At 36.8% G+C, this 20,137-nt stretch overlaps 1 long non-coding RNA gene across 1 annotated transcript in view; it reads right to left on the bottom strand.

Annotated features, from left to right (window-relative positions):
* The window catches only part of LOC128013841 (uncharacterized), a 42,104-nt gene extending 24,082 nt beyond the window's left edge, over positions 1–18,022 (bottom strand). The window contains exon 1 of the long non-coding RNA XR_008183420.1: positions 17,913–18,022. This is a non-coding gene — a long non-coding RNA (uncharacterized LOC128013841). The remainder of the gene's footprint in view (positions 1–17,912) is intronic.
* Between the last annotated feature and the right edge of the window lie 2,115 nt (positions 18,023–20,137).

The raw sequence follows: 20,137 nt of genomic DNA on the forward strand, positions 1-20,137 counted from the left end.
CTGAACAACAGACATTGGACCAACCAAGCCTTCTGGAAGGTGCCTTTGCTTTTGTATGTCTACAGCACTCCTTTTTACTGAACAGTTGGTTGTACTGGATGTTGGCTCAGATGAAAGCAAGTCTCTACTTTTGGCTTTTTTCAGTGACTGGATTAATCTTCGAACAACTTTTGCTTGGTTTTCAGCATTTCTGCATTTTGCGGCGAAGTGTCCACTTTCTCCACAGCGGTAGCAGTAATATTCCTCCGAATCACTGTACGTTGTTGGCTTATATGTACCAGGGAAATTTCTAGAAGTCTGCACAGGCAAGGAGGCCACAGAGGCAATAGGCTTTTTACTTTGAACTTTCTGCTGCAATCTTTTGACCTGTTTTTTCAGCGCAGTCACTTCAGGGTCTGGACAACTTTCAAAGGTTGTAGTTTTCATACTTGAACCAGCAGATGTCTCTTCTTTCACAGTTCCATGCTGGGTGGCTGCCATAGAAGCAAACATGGCTTTCAGTTCCTTTAACTCAGTTTTTAAAGTCTGGATTTCTGTCTGCTTATTGTCTACCTCTGCTTTAGCCTGGATCTTATGCACAGTGGAGTTTAGCTTAGCCCTTGATGCCTCATATTCTTCCTCACTGCGAATCTCACTCAACAACTCCAAAAAGGATGGAGGATTTTCCTTCCTTTCCCTCAGTTTAAGATTAACTAACATAAGATCAGCAGCCACTGCTCCACGAAGTAACTGTTCCACTCTTACACGGTTTGCAGCTGCAACCGACAGACCACCTCGCTGTATGACTTTGGTCAATGCTTGTTCTAATCTTTTTAAAAAATCGGACAGTTTTTCCCTTGGCTGTTGCTGCATCAACCGAAAAGCAATATACAGCTCTTCCCCTGATTCAGCAGAACCAAAGGCACTTTCAATGGCCTCTAAACATTGTTCTGGCTTGAGATCAGCAGTAGTTACACGAGCAGCTTTTATTATTGACAAGGCTGGCCCTCGTAAACTCTCCATAATCCGACGTCTTTTTTCTTTGTCTGAGCAATCGCTTTCTTCAACCATAAGACGAGCTTGTTCTAGCCAATGTTCTAAAGGCTCTTCTCCGGCAGGAGTTGGCACAGTCCCAGAAAAAACACGGAGGCGGCGATAACTGCTGCTATCACTAACTGGTTTTTCTATTTTAGACAGCAGATCCCCCACGGCACGAATAATGGACTCAGCCGAGCCATCATGTGCACCCAACAATTCCTGAATGTTGCCATCATCCACAGCGGTAGATGAATGCTCTGCCCTAGAGGGAGCACTTGGGGATACTGGACTTTGTGTCACCATGACAATCGGCCAGGCTACAAGTCCGCCTGTGGGTAGTATGTCAGGAGGGACTTTAGAAAAGTCTACAACTTCTTTGCATTCACATAAAACAGTCAAACTATCCAGTTTACTGTTGTACATGCGTCCTCTCACACGCACTCGTCCCAGACATTTAACAGATTGGAGGGTGTCTTCTATTTGAGAAATTTCTACATCTTCAGGGACAATGACCATCAGCGCATGTGCCTCATTAAGCATTTCTCCTCGACACCATCCTTTAAGCTCATCCACCAGACCAGGATATATAGTGTAAGCAGTCATGGCCACACTGTGCTAACTAGATGAAGACGGAGACTTTTGTTTCTTCTTTTACAACACAACTGTAATGGGACACGCAAGGATCCCAGCGGTGCCTCCAATTTATGTAGCGCTTTTTTCCCTTTCCTATATAGATAGATAATGGTGCGCTCTGAGTTCGTATGAATAAACTTTGGTTTATCAACTATTGTGAGCTAAGTGTTATTTACTCACTTCAACTTGTTCTATGTAACTGTGTTTGTTACTTAGTTCCTTGGGTCCCTTAAACTTTAAAATAAATTCAAATAAAAATGAATTAGAATTTAACTTCTGTAAATAAATCAATTGTTTTACCAATCAATGAAATATCAATGTATATTTATATTTCCTTTTTAACTCAAATAATAATAAACTGAAAACACTCAAGTAGACTGTAAATAACAATTTACTGGATAAAAGGTAAAATGATCACGTTTCAGGATTTTTTCCAAATGTAAAATAAAATTATTTAAATAAGCAATATGAATTTCACAAATTCACACAAATGAATAAAACAATAAAATCAAGTACACATTTCACATTCACTCTTTTTGTAAATGGATATTTGTTCCCCTCTGTTGTTATACTTCAAATTTGAGTCATCAAACTCTTACTCAAACTTAATAAACTCTTCAAACAAATACTAAGCCGGCAATATGAGCTCACACTTAACCTCAATCAATATGAAAGTTCGTTATTTTCACGTTGCAGGCCTGTTTGATGCTGGGGTACGTTGTGGTCAACAAATAAACAAACGACCGCTTCACTCAACACTGAGCAACAAACAAAAAAAATAAAAATACCTTGAACCATCCAATCAGAAGAGCGTGTTTCACCTCACGAGGTTAGATGTCCGTCAACTCCACTATCGCGGCGATTTCCTTAAGGCCAAAGGAATTCCGAGCACTCACGTTAGCTCACAAGTCATCTGTAATCATCCTCATCTGAAACTGCCACGAATCCTCATGCTGACGACTCGCCAACTAAACACACAATCCATCCGAGCAAGATAGACACTGTTCAGTCTCTATAATTAGTCCATTCGCTGCATTAGTAAATGGAGGCTGGAATTAACACAACCAGAAATATTTTGAGGATAAATAATTCTTACCCGTCTCTGTAGTATCAGATTCTGTTCTCATTCCGACAACACCTTAACTACATAAACTATTGTAACACATTATAGCATTAGTTACACTATATATTTTGTGAAACAATATAACACCAGATGATCGCACGCTCTTCTCCCTCGTGCTCTCCCAATTCTTCCTCGTTCAACTTTGCCCTCAATTATTCCCGCCCCCTTCACCTTAATCTAGAGCATAGATTGGACACCCCACCCGTGGACAAGTGAATATGATTGGATAAACAGAAGAAATATAAAAATACAAAAATAAAAATAATATCAACTTAATTAACATGGAACTTATCCAAAACCATATACATTTATGAAATGCACATATGTATATATATATAAAAAAAACACTTCGTAAATTATTACACTGGGTTACATGGGTAAGAAAACAAATAAATAAAAACTTACATTAAACAATAATAATAATAAATAGATATTATCATATAATAATAAATATAATAATAAATTATTCATGCTTGGTACTTTCTTAATTATTGTGGAAAAAGCATTTACAGTATTGTTCAAAATAATAGCAGTACAATGTGACTAACCAGAATAATCAAGGTTTTTAGTATATTTTTTATTGCTACGTGGCAAACAAGTTACCAGTAGGTTCAGTAGATTTTCAGAAAACAAACAAGACCCAGCATTCATGATATGCACGCTCTTAAGGCTGTGCAATTGGGCAATTAGTTGAAAGGGGTGTGTTCAAAAAAATAGCAGTGTCTACCTTTGACTGTACAAACTCAAAACTATTTTGTACAAACATTTTTTTTTTCTGGGATTTAGCAATCCTGTGAATCACTAAACTAATATTTAGTTGTATGACCACAGTTTTTTAAAACTGCTTGACATCTGTGTGGCATGGAGTCAACCAACTTGTGGCACCTCTCAGCTGTTATTCCACTCCATGATTCTTTAACAACATTCCACAATTCATTCACATTTCTTGGTTTTGCTTCAGAAACAGCATTTTTGATATCACCCCACTAGTTCTCAATTGGATTAAGGTCTGGAGATTGGGATGGCCACTCCATAACATTAATTTTGTTGGTTTGGAACCAAGACTTTGCCCGTTTACTAGTGTGTTTTGGGTCATTGTCTTGTTGAAACAACCATTTCAAGGGCATGTCCTCTTCAGCATAGGGCAACATGACCTCTTCAAGTATTTTAACATATGCAAACTGATCCATGATCCCTGGTATGCGATAAATAGGCCCAACACCATAGTAGGAGAAACATGCCCATATCATGATGCTTGCACCTCCATGCTTCACTGTCTTCACTGTGTACTGTGGCTTGAATTCAGAGTTTGGGGGTCGTCTCACAAACTGCCTGTGGCCCTTGGACCCAAAAAGAACAATTTTACTCTCATCAGTCCACAAAATGTTCCTCCATTTCTCTTTAGGCCAGTTGATGTGTTCTTTGGCAAATTGTAACCTCTTCTGCACATGCCTTTTTTTTAACAGAGGGACTTTGCGGGGGATTCTTGAAAATAGATTAGCTTCACACAGACGTCTTCTAACTGTCACAGTACTTACAGGTAACTCCAGACTGTCTTTGATCATCCTGGAGGTGATCATTGGCTGAGCCTTTGCCATTCTGGTTATTCTTCTATCCATTTTGATGGTTGTCTTCCGTTTTCTTCCACGTCTCTCTGGTTTTGCTCTCCATTTTAAGGCATTGGAGATCATTTTAGCTGAACAGCCTATCATTTTTTGCACCTCTTTATAGGTTTTCCCCTCTCTAATCAACTTTTTAATCAAAGTACGCTGTTCTTCTGAACAATGTCTTGAACGACCCATTTTCCTCAGCTTTCAAATGCATGTTCAACAAGTGTTGGCTTCATCCTTAAATAGGGGCCACCTGATTCACACCTGTTTCTTCACAAAATTGATGACCTCAGTGATTGAATGCCACACTGCTATTTTTTTGAACACACCCCTTTCAACTAATTCAACTAATTGCCCAATTGCACAGCCTTAAGAGCGTGCATATCATGAATGCTGGGTCTCATTTGTTTTCTGAGAATCTACTGAACCTACTGGTAACTTGTTTGCCACGTAGCAATAATAAAATATACGAAAAACCTTGATTATTCTGGTTAGTCACATTGTACTGCTATTATTTTGAACAATACTGTACATCTTAAACTGCACAAGTTTTTAGTGGCTATAGATAGCCATCTAGAAAATAGACTGCTGGGTTAAATTCAGCTGCATGAAGAGGCAATGCAAACAAGAAACATTGAAATGGCCTTAAACGAAGTTCCTAAATGTAAGTTAGGGAGGAGTAAGTCCACCTTATCTTTTAATCAACAGCCAGAGTATATAAGCAGCTTCTTACCCCTCTCCAGTCTCGCTGTTCCAGCATCCCTCCACCTCCACCTCCCCAATCTCTGCCTTCATCTTAGGTACCTTGCCCTTTGTAATCATCCTATATCAAGCCCCTGGAGGGGTATACCAGAGCTCGAGCTGAAGCTGATTCATCGAGCCCCTCATCAGTGGACAGCAAGCCAAATAAGTTTACACAGTTTCTCAAAGATTACTCAAGATAAAGGTTCATAAGATAAGTGATTGATGTCTCATTAGAATGATTTCTCTGGCCTTGTGAACTCTTTCATAGATTTATATCCGTATGAGGACCTTTTTTTTTTTTTTACTTTATAGATGGCTTTATTTCAGCAGTTTCAAAGTAACACGACTGCGTGGGCCCTACATGTACAGATGAGCACTCCTCTGTGAAGCTGTATCAGTTTTGAGCCATCACAAATGCCTAGAAGGCTCTGATATACGGACAAAAACGGTTCTTCAAACTGTTGTCTTGACTTGTCTGTGTGATTCAGTGATCTTCATAAAAACATCCAACAGATAGGATTTCGGGTTTGTTTGCAATAAAACAAAATATTAAAGAGAGATTGAGGGAGAAAGTCCAGTTTAAGACAGACTCATAAAAGGTCCTCTGAACTGTGAAATAGCCTGGCAGAAAATTGCATTTCTTTTATTTATTTATTTTTATATCATACTAGAGGAAACTTCTGTTGCTCAGACGTGTTTTTTTTTTTTTTTTGTAGTCGTCTTGGTTATGCTTCATAAAGAAACTATCAATGATAATTCCTAAAACATACAGTGTAAGATATAAATGTATTCATCGTTTATCCTGAACATTTTGACATTTGATTGCAGACTTTAATATCTTGGCTAATCAGAGTGAGAACCCTTTTGACACTCTAATTGAGATGTGTAAAACTACTGTGGTCTTTTCTCAGAAATCAAACTGACAAGGAGAAGAACTAATCAAGAGTCTGCAGTTGCTCTGCATTTAATCTCATTGCTGTTTGGAGAAACAATTAGAGGAGAGAAAGAGGTCCTATTTTCTTTCATCTGCCCGTGTGTCACACTCTAATGATGAAAATCACTTGAAATATGAAATGATGTTGGCTCATATTCTCCTGAATTATCTCATTGTGCTACTAATGCAGCTATCCGATTTTGTTGATCATGAATTCCAGTTCACGGCTTGCATTCTTGTAAGTAGCTTCATATAAATATTTTACAACTGTTTTATCATAGAAATATAAACCAATCAACTAGGAAAGGGTTAAAAAAAAAAAAAAAAAAAAAAAATTTATATCTCAATATTGATCGATTCTTCTTTTACAGAACGATATTGATTCTTAAATCCCAAGAATTGATTAGTCTAACCTGTTGGAGCAACCAGGGGTAGTCCATGTGACATCAGAAGGTCAGTTAGAATTTGTTGAAGCATCGAAAATACATTTTGGTCCAAAAATAACAAAAATTACGACTTCAGTGATGCAGCTGACATGCAGGTGTCATAAACGCACTCACATCAGACCTGGAAGAGAAGAAAATGCTGAATAAAGTCGTCATTTTTGTTATTTTTTGACCAAAATGTATTTTCGATGCTTCAACAAATTCTAACTGACCCTCTAATGGACCCTCACATGGACTTCTTTGATGATGTTTTATTACCTTTCTGGATATGGACAGTATACCGTACATACATTTTACAGGAGTTTGTGTGGCTAATACAAACAGTCGTCGGTAAGGTTTATTTGTGGTTTGGTGAGTAGGGAGGAGAGGCGCAATATTTCTTAGTTGCTTCCCTGGAAGCTTTGGGTGGGGGGGAGAAATCTTGTGTGGGTATTCTGTGGGTTGTGTTTAAGTACACGAGTTCAGAGAAGGTCCAAATGTTCTTGTTTTGGTTATGGTGTGGTTTATACATATATAAATGTACATACTGTAACTACATAAATGTCAACTGATACTTACGGTAATGATCACAGTGATAGACTGGGCAATATTAGGCTCATTAGTTGGAATGTTAGGGGAATGAATAAAGAGTGGAAAGGTTCTTCTACATCTCAAAGCCTTGAAAGCCGATATGTTTTATTCAAGTAACACATTTAAAGAAGGGTAGCGAGAATAGATTAAAGTCTAACTGGGTTGCACAAGTGTATTAGTCCACTTTTTCTGCCAAAGACAGAGCTATCTTGATTCATAAGAATATACCATTCGTCTATCACAAGACTATCTCTTACACAAACGGTAGATATATTATTGTGTTTGGCTCCATACATTCAAAGCAAATGACTTTAGTTCATTTATATGCACCAAATTTTGATGATCCCTCTTCTTTCATAAAGTATTCAAACTAATCCCCAATAATTGGAGGAGACTTTATTTGTGTGCTGGACAATGTGCTCGATAGACAACCAAGTCAGATTTCTAAATCTAATACAACGTTAAGACAGTATATGCAATCCCTAAACATTGTCGATATATGGAGGATATATTCTTAATCTTCAAAAACTGCCCAAATACTGATTTATTGAAAGAAATTATTGCATTGAAATATGAATACATTTCTTTATTATCTGGCAGTGTACTAAAATTGTTATGGAAAGTAAAACAAAGATACTACGAATTAGGAGATAAGCCCCAAAATCTTCTAGCATGGCAACTTGGACAAAATCAAGCATCTAGAGCCATATATCAAATTAAGAGCAAAGAGGGGAAAACAATAACTAATCCAAATTAAATAAATCTAAATTTTGTGACATTTTATGCTGAGGTCTATACCTCCAGAGACAAGTCTGACCAGGAAGATATTTATAGTTTTTGGGAAGGAATACATTTGCCAAAATTAAGCGATGAGGCTTTAAAGACATTAGATGCAGATATAAGTACTGAAGAGGTGGAAAACGCAATCAAATAATTTCCCAAAAACAAGGCCCCCGGCCCTGATGGATTCAGCATAGAATTCTACAAAAGATTCAGCAAGGTTATTCTGCCATAGCTGGTACGCATTTTTAGACATTCACAGGAAGTTGGCGTTTCCCTGCATCAATACCTCTCTTATAGCTCTTATACCTAAACCAGATCGAGACCGACTACAAGTGTCATCATACAGACCGATTTCTTTGCTACCTACTGAAACAAAAATAATTGGGAAAATCCTTGCAAATAGATTGAAGAAGCCACACATCTGTGATATTATACATCCAGATCAGACAGGCTTTATGCCAGGTAGACATATGTTTTTTAATTTGCGTCGCCTATGTAATGTTTTATATTCAAACCATGAAGAAGAAGCTGCAGTTATTTCACTGATGCACAAAGGGCATTCGACCAACTGGAATGGAGACATATGATGTCGGCCCTAAACAAATTTGGTTTTGGCTGTGTTTTTAGAGATTGGATAAAAAAAATATATAGCTGTCCAAAAGCCTCAGCAGTGACTAATCATAATATCTCGGCACCTTTTTCAATCTATAGAGGGACGAGACAAGGATGTCCTGTCCTCATTTCTCTTTGCAGTTGTGATAGAGCCATTGGCTGCATGCATTCAGCAACAGGTACAGTAGATATCCAGCCTATTACGTTAGGTGGCTTCCCACAACATATTTCACTTTACACAGACAATATACTGTTGTTTATAAAGAATCCCTGTAAGTCTGTTCCACATCTCCTCACTTCAATTACAAGATTTGGGAATATATCAGGTTTTACTGTTAATTGGGAAAAAAGTTAAATGATGACTATTACGCCCAAAGCCTGTAAACAGTATGTAAGATCCACCCCATTCAAGATAGCAGAAAACTCATTTACTTATCTAGGTGTCATAATAACTACAAATCCAAAAGATTTACTTAGAGTCGATTGGCAAAAGAGAATCAGCCAATTTCAATGGTGGGTAAAATTAATGCCGTAAAGATGGTGAGTCTACCAAGATTCCTCCACCTATTTCAATCTATTCCTTCATGTATACCACAATCCTATTTTAACCCTCATGCGTTGTTGGGGACGTTTTTGTCCAGTAGGGGTAAAGTTGAGTCTTATTTTGGCCACAACTTTCTCTGTGTTTGAACTAATGGAATGATTTTTGGTGATCAATCTTATTTTGACCCATATTTTTCAAAAACTCAACGGTACGCTGTGGGCAAATTCACTACCAAGCAAAAACAGCCACCAACAACAAATTAGTGAGCAAAAATTAAAATCTAATGCTGCACAAAAACTAAAAGTGCATCAAAGCCAATGTTGCTACTAATCTTTGACATGCCCAAGGCTGTTATAAAAAATTATTTAAAAAAAAATCCAGCCACAATTACTTTTATATTTAAAATAAGTCATTTTGTGTGTTTTTCCCCCAAATCAGTGACATCATTAATGAACTTGGCAATTAAAGAGTTAAAATCTTGGATTTTTAAAAAACATTTGGTAGTTTTGATCAGGACTGCAGTTGACTAACAGATTTATGCAAAAAAAAAAAAAAAAAAAATGAAAACATATATGAATCTAATACATTTTCACAGCAGTTTAATTGAGTGGATGTTTTCATCCCGAACATACCGAAAGGGTAGTGAATTTGAACAATCCACAAGAGTTAAACAGCGAGAAAAGATAATCATTCAGTTTTTATGGAATTATAAAAACTCCTCATAACAGGCACTGTGCAACAGTCCAGGGAAGATTAGCAAGCTTATTTACAACAGCCACTTTGTAATCAGTCTTTAAAAATTTGGAAACAAATTAGAATATATATATTAAAGCCCCTAAGGAATACCTTGATAGCCCTATATGCAAAAATCACTCCTTCATTCCCGCTCTTAATGATATGGTTTTTTCACTCTGGAAACGGAAGGAATAGGCTGCATTGGCTCACTTTATATGAATGAGCAATTTCTGTCATTTAAAGAGCTCCAATCAAAGTATGAGCTACCATCTTTTTTAGATATCTGCAAATTAGGGACTATGTCAGAAAGTATTTCAACGACTTTGAACAATTTAAAAAGCACAACAAATTAGAGGAAATAAACAGATTTAAAGCCGTGAACTCCAAAGCGGTGTCATATTTCTATAATATATTAACTGATCTCCTGGATAGTGACACAACTACAATTAGGAAAGCGTGGGAGGAGGATTTAGGTTACGCCATTGAAGATGCAAAATGGGAGGAATGCATTCAAAACATACATGATTGTTCGATTAATACTAGACACAACTTATTCCAATTCAAATCTTTACATAGAGTATACATGTGTAAAACGAAATTGCATAAGATTCTCCCTGAAGTATCACCGGTATGTTAAAAATGCAAGGTTGTAGAAAGTACACTTCTACATTCACTATGGACATGTTGCAACCTTCACAAGGACTGGACTGATACTTTCGACCTGCTTTCAAAAGTGTATGAGAAAGAGTTGCTCCAGATCCGATGATTGACATTTTTGGGGTGATTTCAGTACCTTCCTTCAGTAAATTTGAAGAACAGGGTATTTCTTTATTTATGGTACTTGCAAAAAGACTTCAGATTCTTCAGAGGTGGAAACTGGATATTGTTCCAACATTTGATGTACTGCAAAGTGAGCTTTATTCATATTGAGAAGTTAAAATTTATCAATTACGACAAGCTAGAATTATTTAGGAAAATATGGAAGCCTGTATTAGATTACTTTGGAATGTGATAAATATAAACTGGGTCTTATACTTCATTACATAATTGTAACTCTTAATTTACTCATCGGATGTTACCACTGTGATCTCCTCTAATCTATGTATCAGGAAAATTTATCTGTAACTAGGGTTTCTTAAAATTTAATGTATTTGGTATACCATGCTAATGTTTCCATTTTGGACTTCTGTTCAGTTAAAAAAAAAAAAAAAAAAAAAAAAAATTAAAAGTGTAATTTTAAAGAAATGAGTCAATTTTAACCTTCAACATTATAATAATGTAGTACCAACAGACTATTTCCTTGAGAAAATTTGCCATGTAATATACCTTATACAGTATATAATATATTATATTGATGATCAAATCAAATCAGAAGTTTGTGAAAGATAATCAAATTATGAAATTTGTGTCAAAGCCTACAATCAAAAGTAATAATATCCTGTAACGTAAACTACTTTGTCAAGTTTTGTCTCATGTTTTACAACTCAAATATTATTTTGAACTGCATAGAGCTACACATCAATGGCAAAAATACACAGCTTGAATTTGCGTTTAGATAAGCAGGTTGGTCAGGGGAAATGAGCATGTGAAAGAATAAGGTAAGATGTATCTGTGTCGCAATGAGAACAAGCAGATGTGATTTCGATCAGACTTTAGATAGTCATTGACATTTTGAGCTCTTCAACAGATTGAGCTATTCAATGCGGAGAAATGCACTATGGAAGAGAAATGTCTTAAAATCAATAAAATGAAATAAATAATGCTGTTAATTGGTTTTCAATGAGTCTGCAGATGCCTTAGGATGTTTTGTGTAATAAGTGAGTATCTCACCCAGGCTTTAATCCATGATGGTTGTTGATAAGCAGCAGCTTGAATCGGTGCTTTTGTGGAACTCTGTAATTGAATGAATTTAATTATTTATTTATGCAATTCTCTTAGTTTAGTTTAGTTTAGTTTATAGTTTTTTTAATTTCACATATAAAGTATCTTTTCATTTAATCTATTTTTTTTTTTCAAATATCAGTATTTAACGTTTTATGTTTAAAATATAGAAACAGTATTAATGCATTAGTAACTGCAGGTTAAATGCATTCATGTTCTGCATTAAACAGTGTGTTACTGCATCTAAATGCATCTTCTTATGCAACTTCTGTTTTTTCTCTGCAATGCAAAGAGGAATTTTGTCAATACTTATTTTATTTGCTTTGTAAGAGCCCAGATTACTTATTATTCTTATATTATTAATATATACTTATATTATTAATTACTCAGTTGAATGATTAAATTTAAGAATTTAAAACTGAAAAGATGATGCACACTTTAGAAAGGGCTTTATAAATGCCTGTAAAATATCAAAATCAATTTAAACCTATTGACAATATGAAAAAAAAAAAAAAAAAAACTTTAAAGGAGTCCGCTATCCACTGTAGTTCTTAAGATATCAGCACAATAACACACTCAGCAAAATATCATCTAATTATTGTTATCGTTAAAATCACAGAAAATAAAATATATATGGGAAGTGCCCTCTTTTCCACTTGAGCCCCTGCCCCTCAAAATGTTTGTGCACGTCCCTGGTTGTTAGTCAAGTTAATGGATTTTCTATGGATTCTGTCAACTCAAATCTACAGACTGACTCTGACCTTTGCCAACTAGCATCAACTTCTCCAGACTGTTAATTGCTGGAAAATCGGTGTGGAGTATTCAGCCTCAAGAGACTATAGATAAGTTGACATACATTTAATAAGAGGCTTCATGATGAGGCTAGTTTCTGTGTTCATCACTATTAATTAAACGTTTTACTGGTTTATTTGATTTTTGCTGAACACAGACTAGTATTGATGTGCTTTAATGACTCTTCACTATGAATATATAACTGATCAAATTGAATGCCTTGTTGCTTGATTTTTGTGTTCTGTTTTTCGTGATAGACTTTGTACCTTCAAAAAAATATATTTTTCAATTATTCTTTAAAAAGGTTGTTTAAAATAAACAAAACATTTTAATGAAACATGATGTGTGCTTAAAGGGTACAAAAATTTAAGCACAGCCAGACGTTTTGCATTTAATGATGTATTTCTTAATTGAAATGCTTTTTTCATTTTAAAAAAATATTTTTTTTTTTTTGGTGAGAGATTAATATTGTATTTTAACATAACTTCTTGTCCTGAAACCAATATCTTGTGAACTAAAAATGTCTCAATGTAGATTTTGGTGAGCATAACAACCACAAAGGGGGTGCTTGCGAGCACCATTTTGAACGCTAAAATGATGAATGGGACACCCTACGTGTAACATGCACATGTGGCGGCCATCGTATTGCCTGTTACATTTGCCTCTGTGCTCATACTATATTTTAATGCAGCCAAATTCTCAATGGATTTTATTTATATATTTTACTGTTTCTGTTGTCACACAACAGGATGAATATCCAATAGTGACTGAAATGCGGACCTTTAAGACCCAGCTCTCCCTTTTAAGATGTTAATCTGCACACAAAAAAAAATCATTGTCTGATAAAATAAAAAATGCATAAGATAAGACATGAAAAGGCAATACCTCCCCAATGAAAAAGTAACTGGTCTGTCAATCATCCTGTCACAGTTAACATCCTCCACATTTCATTTCATTTAACTTCCTACCATACTGGAGAGAAATTAAGTAGCACGTTGATCTGCTAGCTGTGGGTCTTCATGCAGAGAACTTAACTTATAAAATAAAAATAAAAATTAACAGGTTAAATGTTGATTATTAGTAACTCAAACCCCTTTATCTAAACCTTTCTACTTAATCATCAGTCGCACATGTCCATCATGTTTGTAGATTTGATGCTTTTTAATTATGTTTGTAGTTCTGATCCGAATCATTTGTCAAAGCGCAATGGACTTATTGTGACTAATATTAGCAATCAGAAGTTGCACTGATCCACACTTCAAAAATCTACCTGAAATAGTAGACCATCTGGGGACTTTTTTATTTACTCTTTTCAACATACTATGCTTTAGGACACACTTATTTTAATCTCATACTATTTAGGATGGATAGTATGAACATTGGGATGCAGGATTGCACTGCTCACCATATGTTAGTGTAGCCTTCTCTGTCAGCGGTGAGGGATGATGTGATATATCTTAACTATCAAAGTCTCATTCCGATAGCAGCATTTAACTGCTTTCTATAGACTATATCAGGCAGTGTTGTTGCCATGCATTATTTTCAGTGCTTAAGTATCTGTTTTCTGTGAATGTGCATGACTTCTGCTTCATTAGCTGTGGTAGTGGAAATGACGAAAAGAATAGCAAAGTGCAATAAACGCAATAAAATTGTTAGTGCTAATTATGAACAGTGTTTATTACTAAAGATAATACATTAAGATAATATGGTAAGAAACACCAGTTTGCAATATCAAGAGGCAAATCCAGCTGTTTTGTTCAACTAAAAATAACTGGAAGCGGATGAGACCAGAAGCCAGACACATTCAATTTACAAATGGCCGCACCTGCTCTAACGAGTTTGTTTGACTTGAAGCAGTGCTTCACTCCATTCACTTATCTGTAGGGGCTCCAAAGTCCAAAAATACACAAAATTACATACAGTTGAATTAAGGATTAACTCTGGTCTTAGAGATCCACTGTCCTGCAGAGTTTAGCTCCAACAAGTGTTGTCAAAAGTACAGACGTCAGAAGTGAAATTTAAGAAATGTTATGATACCAATCTTACACATCTTTTCCACTCTTCACTGAGAACAGCTTCACATGGGAGTGTTTGAATGCAGCCGTCTAGCAGTGGATCCCTAATCTATCCACTGTTAGATGGATCTGCTGATAGACACCTGCTTTCAAGACCCAAACAGTGAATGTGATTTCACCAAGTACAACATGTTCCTAGATCAATATCCTTTTTGATCCTGGAACAACATTCCAATCAACCAATGTCAGATTTAGGCTTACAACAAGGGTTAGGTGCTTCTACACCTGCTATTCAGCTGTCATTTCCCTCTGATTTTAGGGATAAATCATGGCTAGGTTTAGGGGTAGGGATAAGGATAGGTCTACGCTATGTTTTTAGACAGATATTTTGTCCAGGATAAACAAACAACGGTGATCCAGGAACATGTCAGAGGTGTTTAAGAATCCACTCAACAGCTCTCAAAAAGCTAGGGGGAAATTATGGTATCGTCATATTGTAAAAATGTCAGTACTGATTTGGTACCAAGATCAGTACCAAACGGTATCAAACTCAAAAGAAGACCCTCTTGAGGTCTTTGAGCTGCTTTTTGCAATTTTATTTGACAATTTTGTACAATTTAGACTTTCCTGAACATGCTTTGATTTTTATTTCGTTTAATAAATGTTTTCAACTTCCTTCAACCTTTCAAACAGATTTCAACCATGTTCATTTTTTTCATTAAATTGTGTGTGTGTGTTTAAAATACTTTTACTATTGTTATTAATAACCTTGCGTTTTAGAACTGCTATCCAATGACATTATTATTATAAGTTTAATAATAATATCACAACACTTAAAAAGCAATTTGATGTTTGATCTACTTCATTTTCATTCATTTTTTCCCACTTTTCTTCATGCCAGCGTGTAAATGTTTGACTTTTCAGTTGGACAGAATATATTTCCCAAACGGCCGCCACACTTCAGCAATTTGCCATAGCATCACACCAATATTTTGTAAGTAGACCCCTAAGAGTACAACTTGATGTGTAATGTATCAATCATTCAGGCTCTCCATAGCCAAACACTTTCATGAAAACATTCTCTTCCATTTTTGTGTTTATGCTACAGAGTGTTTCAGAGTGATCAACAAGTGTAGCACAGACTTAACAAGATCAGAACGACACGACTTGTAATGCATTATTTGTCTCCCAAACCAGGCAGGGGCAGATGGTCGTCCTACGTGAATTGAATTCTGCTTGTGGTTTTACATGAAGGAGGTGTTTATTACATAGAGAAAGCAAGCTGTTAGCATTACCATTTTTTCTCGGCTGGCACAGGACCCAACGGAAATATGAATATTAAATGTACCTAATTCAAGCTGCAGGAAAATGACATTATGACGAGACCTGACTGTTTGATGGCACCTCAAGATCGTAGTCCTATTTCCTCACATGCTGAGCTTTGGTATCTAAGTACATCTCACACTTTTAAAAGCCAAATTATTTTTAAATAAATCAGAATCTAGTACAATAACACCTTTAAATGGCTGTCAGAGAGTGCAGTTACAACATCTACCAGCATGGGCAAACTGGACCAGTCAAATCCTGACTCCTCGCATTTCTGCTTCCTTGTAATAGTCTGTAAAGCCAATATAGCAATAAATTTAAACACAACCAACCAAAGATAATAATTATTATTGTTGTTGTAGGTTTAAATCTGTAAAGTTAAATTATAGTCATTGGACTAATTTCAATTTCATGATTAGGATTTTTTTTTTAACTCTGCATGGACAAGCTGGGCAAAGTCGAACCTTTACTCTCCACCTCCCACCAAGTTCAAATACCCTTTCTATTCCACACTTTACATTTATTCATTTAGCTGACGCTTTTATCCAAAGCGACTTACAATTGCTATATATGTCAGAGGTCGCACGCCTCTGGAGCAACTAGGGGTTAAGTGTCTTGCTCAGGGACACATTGGTGTCTCACAGTGGATTCGAAACCGGGTCTCTCACACCAAAGGCATGTGTCTTATCCACTGCACCAACACCACCCCTGTGGTCGCTATAATCCCTTTTTTCATTTGTTTATTCATTACAAATACAAGTGTCTCTGAGGCATATCACCAAAGAAACCTCTGCTTTTGCCTTTGTTCAAAGCCACGGATGTACCCAGGGTGTGTGGAAGGGAAAGAATCCCTGATATCCATAATCTTGAAGGGGCAGTTTTCAAAAGTCAGGCATCAACTCACCAGTTAGCCTCTGCTAATCATCCACTAAGAAGAACCTGTCAGCAACCAAGCATAGAAGAGTATTATACTACTTGTTTTTATTTATGCCCACTGCTCATTAACAAGAGCAATTATTTAAAAATATTTATCCATGGAATAGATTGTTGATAATAGAGTGAAATGACTGCTTCTGTATTATGCTTTATGCCATAATATGTATGAGAATGGTTTAAAAATGTTAATCTAATAAATATATAAATTAAATATTTTGGGCAAGGACTGCTAAAATGACAGCATTTAGGTTAAAAGCAAACAATCCTCAGCAGCTGGAGATTATAAATTGATGTAATTTGTGTCAATTGTGATTCATTCATATCAGCTACATCCACCTGTTTGATAATGAATGTAATCATTTTAAAAGGTAGGGTAGGCGATATCAGAGAGGCTAATGATAGCAAGCTAAAGAAATCATAAAATCCTCAAAACAGTGATATTAAAAGATTAAATTCAGTGCACAGCTTATTGATGATGCATGCTTTATTCAGGCAAGCAATGAGCCCATAATATGAACACTATTTATATTCTGGTTCATCTACTTGTAAAAAGTATGCATTATCAATAAACTGAATTTGGTCTTTAAATATCACTGTCTTACTACATTACTACTTCGTGGAAACCTCGTAAAAATAGCTGGCAGCCTTGTTTTGCTCTCTATGTGGGCATACCTGTAAGGGTGGGATGTCATGTGAAAACTATGAACAGCGTAATGGAAGACAATGATGTCAAATCATGTCTGCACAAACAGGGTGCGTGGAGGAATGCAAACATTGACAGGCAGGTACAACAGCCTATCATAGCCCTCAGACCAAGGTATTGGACAAACATTTTATGGTCCTATGCCTTCCACTGATGGTATAAATGCATATAGACCACTTAACTTAGTGACTGCTATGAAAAAAGAATTTCAACCAGCATAACAATTTTTTTAACCAAATCACCTATCCTTCCTTTAACTGACTAAGATAAATCACAGTGATAATGAAGTGAAGTGAAAGTGAAAGTGACATTCAGCCAAGTATGGTGACCCATACTCAGAATTTGTGCACTGCATTTAACACAGAGCAGTGAACACACACACACACACACACACACACTGTGAGCACACATCCGGAGCAGTGGGCAGCCATTTATGCTGCGGAGCCCGGGGAGCAGTTGTGGTTCGCCCGGGGAGCAGTTGTGGGTTCGATGCCTTGCTCAAGGTCACCTAAGTCGTGGTATTGAAGGTGGAGAGAGAGCTGTTCATGCACTACCCCCACCCACAATTCCGTCCGGCCCGAGACTAGAACTCACAACCCTTCGATTGGGAGTCCAACCCTCTAACCATTAGGCCACAACTCCCCTTCAACAACTTTAACATCACCTCACAAGCATCAAATAACTGATGACAAAAACAACAACAGCATAGTCAGCACAGAGCAAAACAATAAGCCTATAACAATAACTACATAAGATGGTCATGCTGCAATGCATGCTGGGAGGTAGGGATGTAACAGTTCACTCAACCCTTGATTCAATATGATTTTAATGAAGATGCAGACACATTGACTGTTCTTAGTATCTATTACTCAAAGAACAATGGATAAAAGTTTAACTTCTTAGTGGTTCACCATTAAATATTAATGCTGATATCTCAGTTCAGTGCTACCTATTTTCCAGCACAGTTTAAAACTTGAAAAAAATTATTTGAACAGAAAATTAGCAATCAGGGAGCAGTCAACCAAAGCTAACGAAAGTCCTTTCATCATCGAAGACTGATAAAAAAAAAAAATAAATAAAAAAAAAAATATATATATATATATATATAAATATATATGAATAAATATTTTTATTTTTATTTCTCAGAACAAACTTTAATTATTATTTCACGCCTTCAGATGGGCTGAACATCCAAGAATAACTTTGTACTAAATCACAAAAGCAAGATAAATAAAGAAGACAAACCCATGTATTTTCAAAGACTGTGGCATTATTTAAACAAATTAACTATATTATATTTATTTACTGGATGAAAACCTAACATTAATTTTTAATTAATATAAAATAAATTACATTTACATGATCACCAGTGATATATACATGAAATCCTCATATTCACCATATTATTCTGCTAGAAAAAAAAATGCTTTGGAGAAGCACAGCACAGCATAAATAACTTGTGATTGTCATGCCCTGGACTCGTTAGGTTGTATTTTTATTCCTCATGTTCTCTGTGTGACCTAGTTTCATTTGAATTGTTTCATTATTTTCAGGTGTGTCAATTACCCTCTTTCGCTCCCCTTAGAAGTTGCATCTATTCAGTGTTTGGTTGTCCGGTCTCGTCGATGTGTACGTGTGTTTCTGCCTTTACCATATGGATTACCCCATGTGGATTATTAAAGACATTGTATCATCCTCTGCCTCATTTTCTCTTCTCTCCCGCACCACAGTGTGACAGAAGACTGGACCGTGAAAAGTAAAGTGGTGTTTCCCCGCATTTTGGGTTTTTCTTTTTGTCAGGTTTTGTTTTATGTTATGGATGATCCTGCTGTCTTCCTCCTGCTGGATTAGAAGAACCTTTCCCTCAATGATCATACAAGACTATTTATGGAAATCGGCAACCATATCCACTACCTGGACTACTGCCTCTGCACTTTCTACAAAACCGGCGGAATGACAAGTGCAGAGCGCAGTTGTGGCAGTTGTGGGAAGTCGTGGCCCAGTGGTTAGAGTTTGACTCCTAACCCCAGGGTTGTGGGTTTGAATCTCGGGCTGGCAATACCATGACCTTACTGCCCTTGAGCAAGGCATCAAACCCCCAACTGCTCCCTGGGTGCCACATCATAAATGGCTGCCCACTGCTCTGTGTGTGTGCACTTTGGATGTGTTTAATGCAGAGCATGAATTCTGAGTATGGGTCACCATACTTGGCTCAATGTCATGTCACTTTCACATTTTTTTTTTTCACTTATCCGGAGATGGTCCTCAGGGGTATTTTGCCACCTTTGTGGAGTGGGTGCTGATGTCCTGTGGATCGCCTCTGACTGTGGACATCACAGACGACACCAGCCCCACTCCGGACCCAGAGCCCAGTCCAACTTCTTCCTGCTGCTCGAGCAGAAGCCTGACCCAGAGCCTGCCGCAACCAGCGAGCCATCGCCACTGACGGCAATAGGGCTGAGGATCACCGCAATGCCAGAAGAGGCAACATCAGACCAGTTGCGAGAACAGGCAACAGAGCTCGCCATGGTGGAGAGTGTCATGGACAGAGAGAGTAAGGAAGGAAGCTCTGCTCACTGCATCATGGCTGAGGGTGAGCAGTAATGAGGATCTAATTTATTCTGGCTATATATGCAGACATGAACCCTCTTCTCCCACCTGCATATGAACTCTATGTCAGCCCTGAACGATCTGTCTGCCTGGAACTAGATGTCTGTTTGGATTTCCAACCCA

This window comes from Carassius gibelio, chromosome A5 (assembly GCF_023724105.1).
Source record: "Carassius gibelio isolate Cgi1373 ecotype wild population from Czech Republic chromosome A5, carGib1.2-hapl.c, whole genome shotgun sequence".
Taxonomy (NCBI): Eukaryota; Metazoa; Chordata; class Actinopteri; order Cypriniformes; family Cyprinidae; genus Carassius; species Carassius gibelio.